At 38.2% G+C, this 12,292-nt stretch overlaps 1 protein-coding gene and 1 long non-coding RNA gene across 5 annotated transcripts in view; both read right to left on the reverse strand.

The window, feature by feature from the left end:
- Positions 1 to 12,292, reverse strand: part of DIAPH1 (diaphanous related formin 1) — a 109,077-nt gene that overhangs the window by 45,403 nt on the left and 51,382 nt on the right. The gene's annotated exons all lie outside the window — the stretch shown is intronic.
- LOC116565692 overlaps positions 9,524 to 12,292 on the reverse strand; it is a 3,734-nt gene continuing 965 nt past the window's right edge. The window contains exon 2 of the long non-coding RNA XR_004275565.1: positions 9,524 to 12,241. This is a non-coding gene — a long non-coding RNA (uncharacterized LOC116565692). The remainder of the gene's footprint in view (positions 12,242 to 12,292) is intronic.

A 12,292-nucleotide genomic window follows, 5' to 3' on the forward strand; every position in this document is an offset into this window, starting at 1 on the left:
TCATTGGGGCATTTGATTCTTCCCAAGACAGCTGAGTGAAAGGGGTTTATTTTCTTCTTTTTTGGGGGGGATATCTTGTCTTCTTATCTGATCCTATAATTAAGAATACTGCCCTAAACATCTCTATAGCAAAAACATCTAAACCCAGGCTTAGAGTCTAGATGAGGCAGAGGGGATGCTCTGGCTTGCTCCCTCAAAAGCCAGCATGCTGTCACTGTTAGTAGGTGTTCGGCAGCCAAACCATTTTGCTCTGTGTTCTGCTGGCAGGGACTTGCTGCATCGATTGCTCGTGATGCAGGCAGCCTGCAGCTAGGTGTGTCCCTGATGAGCAACTGCTGAGTAAAAGAGTCAGGAGCTGTGCCTCAGCCTGTCTCCTCCCTCCCCAAATCAGACTCCTCCTTTGCCTAACTCCTTTTTTTTTCCTGCGTCACAAACACAAAATGGAGTTAGCTGGGAGCAAAAACAATCTGTCTAAAATGGCTGAATGCAGTAGGGAGTGCCAGACAGTAAAGCAAAGGGAAAGGGCACCCCCTGCCGTCCAACACAGGGAGCCTATTTTATGTACTTCACTACCTTTGCATGTCAAAACAATCAGTACCACAGAGTCCAGATCAATTTTGTCACAAATCATGATTTTTGAACTCTAAAATTCAAAGAATAGAAACTGAGGCATAAGAAGGGAAAATAATTTGCAGTCTCTAAGGACAAAGGACACAAAGTCAGCAGCCCTAGGTCCCAGTTACTGCTTGGTTATGATTAGTAATAGTTTCCGAGAGACAACAGAACGGAAAGGAGGTCCTTTTATAGTACACCATTCCCAACTTCAATAACGGACTTATGACCCCCTGGAACCCCACAGCTATAGCCTTCACTTCCCCAGGAATTCCTGTTGCAGGTGACTCTCAATGAAGATCACAAACAGGAAATGGAGGAGCAGGGAGTTGCTTGACATCCTGGAAACTAAGTTCTTAAGAACTGCAAGAGGGAGTAAGTAAGTGGGATAAAAAATAGACTTTGCAAGAACACTGCTGAGAACACAGACTGACTCTAAAGCCAGTTATATCCGCAGGGCTGGGAGACAGGCTGAGCCATAAAGCAACTCCACCCAACCTCACTCACTTACTCAGGATCAAAACACTACTTGCTCTGACAACACCCTCCATTATCCTATACTACACCTCCCTTGAGTAAGCCAAGTACCTATGACTAAAAGAGAACACTTAAGAAAGGTAAAAAAAAGAAACAACTGGAAAAACTCACGGGTACAAGTCACTAATGGTTGCCACTGGTCAAATGAAGCTGCACAAATATGACAGTTTATCCAACATCCCTAAAGTGAGATAATGGCAACACATACAACACAGGTACACAAAAATCACAAGAAGTTAAAAAAAAAAAAAAAGGTATACTCTGGCATCACTATAGTTTTCTCTGAAGAAATAGGGTCTTTGTGGAAGAATCCTAGATCTCTGAGGCATATCTGAAAGATCAGAACACTTAATAATCTCTCTAGAAAATAACTTTCGGTGAGGGTAGCATAGCTTTGGAAATGCCAAGTTCACCTAGCATACAATAAGCCATATCTATTAAGCATTGCATCAACTCTAATTCTGGGAAGAGGAGAAAGCAAAAGGGTCCCATTGGGTGTTAATATAAGAAGCTGCCCAGATGGAGGATTTCTAATTTATATTCTTCATGGTTGTAATATACATAAGGGATAAAGTCAGCACTTTAAAACAATTACTAAGGTATACATTATAGAAGGAAAAAACATCATGCCAACCAAATAGCAGTAATGCCTGCCAAAAGGTAACCATGTCACTGATATCTTGGCCAAAACATACATTTATCTGCAAAATCCCACAGAACCAGACTGTCACAGATGTGCAAGCTATAAGGAGGGACAGGGCAAACTTGCATTAATGAACAAACCTGAAGGACAAGAACAAAGCCAGACAGAATCCCAAAGGAAGAACCAGACGCTGAGAGTCATAAAGAAGGGGGCAGATCTAAGTCTGAAAGGGTAGCAGAAAAGCAGTATTAAAAATGTGGGCACTTCACCAAGCATTTGGTCATGCAGAATACAGTCATTGAGTTTCCCAGATACTTTCCCAGCACACCCAGGATGGTGACTCAATTAGGGAATGCTAAAAAGAGATCTGCTTCCGAGATGTGGGTGAGGAGGGACTGGAAGGACAGGCACTGTCCCAAGCAAAAACCCAGGTATGTCAGCATAGAGATAGGATAGGTTTATGCAAGGAAACAACAGGCTAGAGGGCAGAAGAAAAGGCATTAAAATAAGGTACTAGGAATAAAACTCTTCCTGGATTGAAAAATGTTTTATTATCAGAAAAATTATACATAAAAAACAGAATAATTAATCCTCATGTATACATCACTGAGTTTCAACAGTTACCAACTCATGAACAATTCTGTTTCATCTATACCCTAACTCACTTCTAAATCCCATATACGATCCACAATTATTTCTGTATGTGTCTCTAAAAGATGACTTTTTAAAAAATGCCATGCAACCATTATCACACAAATTTCCAGCTGTCTCAAATGTCAAGTGTTTTGTTTAGTTCATTTGGATCAAGATCTAAATAAGTTCCATATTCTATACTGGTTGATAAAATTTAAAATTCTCTCTTAATCTATATGTTCCTCTCCATCTCATGTTTTCTCCTGAAATCTATTTGTTAAAGAAATCAGGACACTAATCACTGGTAAAAAGCAAGCAGCACTAGCACAGTGACTTTACACAGTCACTGGAAGCAAGCACCTGAGGTTTCTCTCAACATGCCTGCATTCTTGCCACTCCCTTTCACTAAGTGCTGGATTCTAAGCCCAATATATCTAGGCTTAAATTCTGGGTTGGTGTTTACTTGCTATAAAATCTTAATAAGCAAAGGACATGTTAATTCTCTATTTCACATCTCTCAATTATAAAACAAAGATAATACTAATTAGGTATTATGGAAATAATGTTTTGATAACTGGAAATAATAGGTGATAATCCCCTGTCACAAATCTGACATTAAATAGCTATTCATAATTTAAGACTGAATGAGAAGGCAAAGGACCTTCATCTTTTTTTTTAGGTGTTCCAGATCAGTTTTAATCTCTGCTGTGTCTTACCCACACTAACCTAAATAAATACTGAGTAAACTGCAGATTTCTAAACCATTCTCTATAACAAAGGATTCTAGAAATACTCTGTTTTATTCAGGGTTGGGAAGGGAAGTAACAGGGTAAGAGCAGAACAAAGAGAACAGATGGAATAAACACCCAGCCCCCAGCCTGAGTCTGCAGAGACAGCTGCTGGCTTTCGTCATACTGCTGTTTTTTTCCCTTCTTTGTTCCTGAGGTGGAAGCCAGGAAAGGGTGGGGAAAGAGGAGGAGGGAAGGGGTGGAGATGAGGGCAGGACCGCCATCTCTGTTACTGAAAGTCACCTGATCTTCTCCACCAATCCCTAGTCTCTGACCTCACAATCTGGAACCTGAGCCAAAATAGCTCAACTGCGCACACCCCGTGGCCGAAAAGAAAAATGCAAGCAGAATAAGAAAAAGGGGAAACTCTTGGGAAGGATTTTTACAGTTTTTCTTGCTAAGAGAAATGCAAACACACACCCAAGTAGAGTGCTGTATCTTCCCGTCTAATAGATCTAAAAGAAGAAATCACTGGCTCTAAGAAGAGTTGGGAATATTGTAGGATCAGGAGGAAAGAATAGTTCCATCCCATCTTGCAGAAATGGTGTTACCAATGCCCTTCTGTTATATTACTGGGGTCCTTTGCCCAATGTTACTTAGAGATGAGAGTTTTTTTATATTGGAATCTGCTTTTTTCAAAAAGACACTACTACGAGTGAAGTAAAGGATGCTGTTACTTGCTTTATAGAACCAAATGCTAGTACTCGACTTGGCAGATGAAGTATCAGGTCCAAGTACTTCTAGAAATCTAGAAGTCTTCTAGAATCTTCTACAAGCATCGCAGACACTAAAATTTCTTTTTTAACCCTGCCCTTTTCATTATAAAAACAATATAACCACGTTATAGAAAAATCAAAAGAAAAATTACCTAGTACCCTAGCAAAATCTGACAGTATTCTGGTATATTGCCTTCTAATCTTTTGCTTCTGCATTTGTTTTTAATGCAAAACAATTATAATAAGGTGTACATAATTTGCTTCCTGCTTTTCACACCAAACAGTGAATCATAAGCATTCTTCCATGTTGCTCCAAAGGCAATGGGCGAAGAGTTCTAATACATGGGACAGTTACAGGACACTAAGTTCTAGAGCAATTAATCTCCATAACAAAAACTGAAATAGAATCAAGAAAACAAATAAGGTAGCCCACTCCTTTCCTTTAAAGGCCTTTTATAGAGTAGCATTCCTTTGCTAGCAGTACAAAGATCTATCCCTGTTTGAGTGTCACACTCAAGTGAAATCTGGAAGGTTCCCTGGCAGAACTTTGCAAGCCTCTCTTCCCCATATCATAATGGCTGTAAACTCTGGTATGAGTTGCCATACATTTACAGAGCTGATATTGGTAACTAACTCTTCAGTTCATTGCTTTGTAAGAGTTTTTTAAGGAAGATCAAAAGGACACGTATACATGCTAAGATGCAGTCAGATCAAATGGGTTACTATAGCTACCATTTCAAAAAAAAGGGACAGATTATTTCATTACTCTGTTTTATCCCTGTGTTCATTATAAAAGTAATGTCTTCTTATTAGAAAATTAGAATTTTTTTTAATGAGGAAAGTCTCTACATACTGATATGAAGAATCTCCAGGATATAGATGCAAAGTATAGAAACAGTAAAGATAGTACGTTCCTTTTTTTTGGTAAGAGAAGGAAGGATAAGAATCTGTATCAGCATTTGTTTATAATTTTTTTAAGTCTGAAAGGATAATCAAATTAATAAAAATGGTTAGCTCTAGAGGGAAGAAGAAGGAGAAGGATGGCATGGATGAATACTAGGGTGGGAATAAGACTTTTTTTTTTAATAATGTTTTTACTTCTGAACCACTTATGTATCCATGCAGAAAAACAGGTAACAGTCTCAAAGAAAAGCCCCAGAGGAAGCATTATATGGAGATACCCTTAGTATTCCTTGCAAACTAGCCTGTCTACAACCTTATGTTTGGAGGGAGACTTGTTCAGCAACAGCAGCAAAGTCATTTCAGGTCCAACAACTCCCAAATAGTGTAATGTCAAGGGATCCTCAGAACAGTGCTTTTTCCTTGAGGAACAGCTTTGAGTTCCAGTATGTAGTAAGAGAGCACCGGATCACTCTTTTGCTCACCCCAAACCCTAGTTCTGCTTTGACACTTGCTGGACATCTATCTCATTTCTTTGCCTAAACACATCTCTAATCTCTACCAACTCCAGGTCTCCATAGCAAGAGAATAACCAAGCTTGAACAAAAGTTATGTCTGTATTGCTGTAACATTCTTATTTCAATCTCTCCCTCCTCCAATTTCTCACAGCTCCTTCTGTGTTATACAAGCCTGAGTCCAGCACAATACTCTGCCCTAATCACTCTGCCCTCCATCCAGCCTCTCCAGCTGAGTCAATCTCTAAGTGATTCCCAGCTACTTCACTGACCACAGAGGACTTCTTCAAAACATTCTTCTAAGATAGTTACTGAGACCTGGTTTGGAAGATGGCAAGAAAAGAAAATAATTTTTAAAGTGCCTGTAAAACAGTGGCTCCAAAATTGACTGCTAAGTCAACAGAAGATGTTGAATTGTTTCCTAATCAGTCTCATGACCTCCATAAGAACAGGGATAGTACTTACATAATACCTATTCAGATACACACATCAAAATATTATTAAGAGAAAAGGTAAAGAGTGGCTTAATTCATACCATTAGGATGCTCCTCATGTAATCCTTATACTGAAGTTTGAGATTTACTGGTATCAACAGACATTTAAGGCTAGGGACTGTGTGCCAAGATGTTAGAAGTTTAAGTAATACTGATCCCCCAACTAGATGGTCTATGTCTCAGACAATGACATTTAAAAGGACATTTGGTCAGAAATAAAATCTGGAATCCACAGATAATGGCAGATAGCACCTTGGATTTAAAAGTTACCATTTTGGTCTATATATTTCTAGAAAAGTGTGACACAGGTATACACTAAAGTTGGGATGACTAGAAAGAAAGAGGCTCTAAAAATGAGACTAACTGGGGATAATTAGGAGTTAACAAATGACACAAAGGGTTGCCTTTTGACTGTGAAACTTTCTGCACGAGCATATTCTTCCAAGTTAGACCAGGGGAACTCCCTGAAAAAATAGATTCAGTATATAACCTCTGGCTAGTTATCAATATATAATGTGGGTAGGTTCTATTATGTGCTTAAAGTACCTTTTCAGCAGAAACTGAGACAGAGATGGGATTATGAGTGTGTATATAATGAGGCTACAATGAGCTACCAAGCTGATAAAATACAGTCCTCTCTTTGAGCCCTCTCAAAGGAAGACTCTGCTTTCACGAAGGCATCAGATGAAAAACAGAAACCTCTTCCAGCCTCTGGACCCGAAAAAGAGCATTAATATTGCTACTGTAGAAAATACTTGCTGCAACAGGACAAGATCCTTTGTAAAAGGACAAGCTGTAGCTTTCTGCGTAATTTAACGGCTGATCAGTCCTCCAAATAAATTTCCTGACAGGTAGAGGGCAGTATACTAAGCAGCTTGTATTTGGAAAGGACAGAGGTTGCCTCTCTCTAACGTGATGACATCACTACCAAACGTAACAATGACACATCTAAAATAAAAGAGTTCCATGTGCCATCTGGTGGCAGAAAGCAGAAAAGCACACTGCTGCAAATAAAATAGCAAATTCCCCAAGTCGAGAAGAAAATTAAAATGTAATTCCTTTATCTGATGCCGCTGTCCCTTAAACTTCCACCAGAAAGTCTTCTGTGGAAACTACATCAGCAGACTTCATGCAATAGCTTTAAAATTTTGCCCCAGTTTAGCTCTATACTTCTCAACACTGGTTGTAAGCAAGCAGCAGCTCCTAAGGCTTGAACTTTGGTGCACAGAATAAGAGAATTAAAGTTAGACTAAAACAAACAAAATAACAAAAGGACTTAGAAGGCTGTCAAAAGCCAAAGAAGAGTCTGACATGACAGATAACACCAAAGACAGCTTATTGTAAGGAAAAAAAAAACCAGAGTAACAGAATCAGAAGTTAGGAACTGAAAGATATCTTTTAGGTTCATGTGTCTCACTTTACAGATAGAGTCAAGGTATGAAAGATAACCTTTGGTGCAATCTTATTAGTGGTCTGATTAAAACAAGATATCACTTTTCCCCTACTATACATTACCATAAATAATTTTTTTTATTTTTGGTGGAAGTATAAATTGCTATAATCTTGTACCTAGAAACTTGGGCCCAGAAATCTGATTTTTAAGAAATTACTGTGCAGAAATACAAGCTGGCAAAGACAACTAGAAATAGATGTTTCCTAAAGCACTGCTTGTAATATAAAAAAATGGAAAACTTATTTGTATTATATGACAGAATACAACTATCTGAAATAATGACGCAGATCTACATGTAAGGACATCGAAATGCTGAAACATGTTAAGCAAAATACAAAACAGTATATACTGTATGAGATCACACCAATTGCATTTAAAAAGAAGTATATATACCTGCATGTTTCTGTAAGTTTAATTTCCTTGTCCCATAATTTTCCAGTAAAGTTTTATTCAAAATTTACCACACTTTCTCACTTGAACTAAAAAGGATTTTCCCATTCCTTTATTAGAGTAACATATGCATATAAAAAGTATGATTTAACAGGACATCTTTTTACCTTACATTTCCAGTGTATTCTACATACTTGTTAAAAGGAAGATAACAAATTAGTCCAGGAACTGGCTTTAGACAGGACCATGGTAACAAATGAAGACAGAGGTAGGTAATAGTAATGATGGAAGTCTCTGGAAGTTCCTCTTCTGACAGCTTAAATTTTGTCAGTGAAGTAGGAAGAAAACATCCTCAACTGAGAATGAGGATGAGGGAAGTTTGGGCTGTTGAGGAGGAAAAAAAGGTGTGAAATAATCTGTAGGAGAGCAGGAAATTAAATGAATCTGAAATGCTCAAAATATGATTGCCTGGCAGTATCAAGGGCCAAGCAACTTCATAAATTAAGCAGAGGAGAGTTGGGAGAATAGCCAGTGAGTTAGCAGGAAAAGTAAAAGTGTTTCCTGTCCTGAAAGCTAAGAGAAGAAAGTCTATCAAAGGAGGGCCCAGTTGTGTGGTTTTCTCCAGCCATGTTCAGTTGCACACCTACAGGAGCAAGACAAAGACAGAAATGGAATTAACCAGGAATGTGGTTTTGCCAATCAGGTATGAAATGAGAGAGGTAATGGAAGAATAATACCCAAGGGAATGATTATAATGATTTACCAAGGAATTTTAGCTGAGGGAAAGAATGAAGTCATCAAGAAGGTTAAGGACAGTGAATGGTCTCTGCAGGGCTGGAGGACTGTTGGGGTCAGGATACCAAAGAGAATAAGGTAAAAAGATAGAATCCTGGTGGTATGAAATGAGATCCTAGAAGGGCTACACTTACTGCAATGACCATAGTGTGAAATGGGTAAGGTAGGATAGAGGACAAAATCTGTAGAATTCAAAGAACTGAAAGGCCAGAATATTGGCAGGATCATGATCTTTTTGTATAAAAATTTCTAAGAATTAAGTCAGAGGTAGTATTGGAGTATAGAAGAGAGTGAACATAAGACAAGAGCTAAATTGGTGGAGAAATGAGGAGTAATGTGGGTGGCAGTAGATGACAACATGAAGAGGGAAAATGGGTGACATAAGTTTATGTCAAAAGATTTGAAATTGTTGGTTTTTAGGAACTGTTTCCTTTTAGGAAAAAGAAAGGCAAAATGATCTGAAAGTGGCAATGAAGAACAAAGATGACATCTACCACATCTCCAAGCCCACTGGAGTGAGGTTTATGAGAACAAAGAAAAACAACCACATGAGCAAGCAAAAGGGAAAGCAGTATTGACAGAAAACCAGGTTTCCAGTAGAACAAGGTAAAAATGTTTTGCCAGTAATGGACCATGAATTCAAGAAGGCACAGTGGACCCATTTCAGGAGCGTAGGTGGGATGGGAGGAGACAGAATAGGAAACACGCAGGACCTTATGGTGATTAAACCATGGGAAACGAAGGATGACCTAGGAGTCTGGGGCTGCCTGTGGTAAATGACATAAACCAAGATAAATGGCATAATATTAGATCCAGTGGATTAAAAGCAAACGGTGATGGAAAGGTTGGGGTGTAGAGGGGCACATGAGGGGGTAGTTTAGGTTCCTTTTTTATGCCACTAGTGACAGTAAGATGAAAGCCTGGAAGAGGTTTTTACTTTTTCCGTGTGAAAGACTTCTGGCAACCCCAGATGATAGGGATGGATTTATGTTTTTAAATCACAAGGGACTATCATCTGATATCACAGAACTTCCCAATTTCTTTGTGCTAGTAGTCTGACCCTACTCAAAACCCAAGAGAAGCTAAGTAATTAAAAGGTAAGAATCCCAACAAATGTTCACTTGACACACTTGAGTGGAATAAGGAACTGATGAAACAGACATCTTTCTGCCAACAGACTCACTGAACAAGGTAGAGCAGGTTGAGCTCTCACAAAATCTTGCTGCTAAAGGTTAAAGCTGCAGAAGCTATAGATTCACTAATAAAGATCCAACCGGGTGAGTGCCACCTAGTGGACAGAAAAGAATAATAGGGGAAAAAAAAAAAAAAAGACCCCTACAATTCTCTTTGGGAAAGGGGCTCCTGCTGAATGAAGCCTGAAGCAAGAAAATTATGTCAGAGCAGCAGACAAGTAAACCTGTCTGTTGTGGCTAACAGTTCTGACTTCTGGAACAATAGAACTGGAGCCACACAGTCAAATGCTAACTAGAATACTGTTATTTTTTAATAAAATTCTCTGCTCTTAGTGAAGATCTTACTTTTAGCCAGAGATTTTTCTAAATTACTGCCATTAAATATTTGGAGAACTGTTCTGATGCTCACAGTTCCCATAATGCATCTCTAACAAGACTAATGTTCCGTATTGTTTTTGGAAGGAAGGAATAAACCTAAAAATAAAAGTCACTGTACGTAGGACATGAGTTATCCACCATGCTATGATTCAAGAGGTGATAGTATAATGATCACGTAACAAAAGAGAATAAGAGAAGAAATGCAAAATGAAAACTGGTTTATCTTGTACATACAAATAACGAACTGCCTAAGGCTACTATATCAATGAAAATGATCCCTTGGAAAAGATGGAAGAAAACAATTTAACTACTGGACATGTTTCCAAGAAATTCAAAAAGAGCTGACAAAGAGTCCATGATAAAAGAGTCTTTGCTGATCACTATAATAAGGAAAGTGAGAATGTGAAAAAGGACTAGAAGTTTGACGGTATTGTCTATCAAATGTAAATTCAAAATATTCCCTGGCAGGGAATAAGTTAACTGAGTAAGTAAATTCCTCATTTATGGGAAATAAAGCCTTCAGAAACACGACACTCATCTTTAAAAGAAAAATAATGGGTAAAAGAATCTGGAGGATAAAATTTTAGGACCAATACCTGTGACACCCTTAGCTCTCCTCTTGTAAAAAGGCACACATATTCTTGAACATTAATAAAGCAGTAACTGGAGACTTCACTACAGAAGGCAGATGTGCAGAGTGAGGTATGTGCTTTCTTCGATGCCCATTCTTGGAGGGACCAGTAGGTATATTGAAGGTTTTAGGTATCAATAAAACATAAGGGGGATACTGGCATGTTTAACAAATAGTAGAGCTGTGTTTATCAAGCAAGAGAGGAAATAATGCAATATGTGAGAACCTAGTGTTCAAATAACTTCTTCATCAACACTGGCAACCACTGGGCTGAAATCATCTAAGCAGTGCTTCTACCAGACAAAAATGTCTTAACAAAAAAACAAAACAAAACAAAGAGATAAACATGTCTTATTTCTTCAACTGGATTAGTTTTGCTCGAGTTGAATATTGCCAGAACATGCCTTTTCCTTTATAACCCTAAATACCCAGTACCTCACTTACTTTCCCTAATCTATTATTGTTCCTTTTTTTCTACTCAGTCACTGCCAATTCAAGGACATTTGCGTCTGAGTGAATGAAGTGGTTCCTGAAGGCAGCATATCCCCTTCTTGCAGCTTTTGTCTGGATCTAAGCTTTCAGGGGCTCTTGGGGCAAGTATGTACACTCCTGGCACTTTGGAGTCATTGTTTAGAATTTGAACTCTGGCTCTGATATTTTTTATATAGTTTGGAAAAAGTTATTTAATCTATGTTGCTACTTCATCTGGAAGAAGAACTATTTACAAGGTTGATAATGAGTAGTTATCTATCATTTAATTATATCATCAATATTAAGACTATGAATGAGAGACTTGGCAACTGATACGGGCTTCAGTATTCACACTAAATTGGTTCAATATTCAATTCAGTATTCAAGAATTACTTTTAAAAAGTAGTAAGGATGAAAGCCTTTTTCTGAAATATAAACACTAGAGATGTTTAAAGCACTGGAAGTAAAGTAAACTTGCTGTCATACTGATCTGTGCTTTCTAAGTGTTTACTTCTGAGGTTTTGAAATTCCTTATCTGACAAAAACCTAAACCCTAAATAAGAAGCACAAAGACTTTTTACTAAAGTTTTCTTTTTTTTTTTTTTGGCCTTTTGTGAAGAAAGGGGCCACTTTAGTATTTTTAAAATACTACTATATCCAATTCATAATGAGAATATAATGCCCAAGAAGACCACTAAACTGTATAAAACCCAGCTAGAATTAATAGGAATACAAATAGAATTAAAAAATGGAGATGGGGGAAGGGAGAAAAGGGGCCCACTAGGTGTTCATTTGCAGTGGCACTAAGAGTGCAGAGCCCAGACTCAAGAAACTTATGCCAGAGGCCAATATAGGGATTCCGTGAACTTACAAATTAGAAAATCATTTAATTTTGACTTTGTCAACTAGTCTTTATTGATACACTAATACAATATACGTGGTCACCATCACAGTATTTTAATTAAGAGAGTGGAAGTAATTCCTTAGGCTGGACTTTGGCATGGAAGGGGACAGTTTTCTCAGAGGAAAAGGCCATTTTTGTCCTGAATGATAGGGCAACAAAACAGACCTGAGCATTATGGTCTTATACTCCTAGACACACACACACACACACACACACACACACACACACACACACACACA

Source organism: Sapajus apella, unplaced genomic scaffold (assembly GCF_009761245.1).
Source record: "Sapajus apella isolate SASKATOON/1434 unplaced genomic scaffold, GSC_monkey_1.0 scaffold1, whole genome shotgun sequence".
Classification (NCBI taxonomy): domain Eukaryota; kingdom Metazoa; phylum Chordata; class Mammalia; order Primates; family Cebidae; genus Sapajus; species Sapajus apella.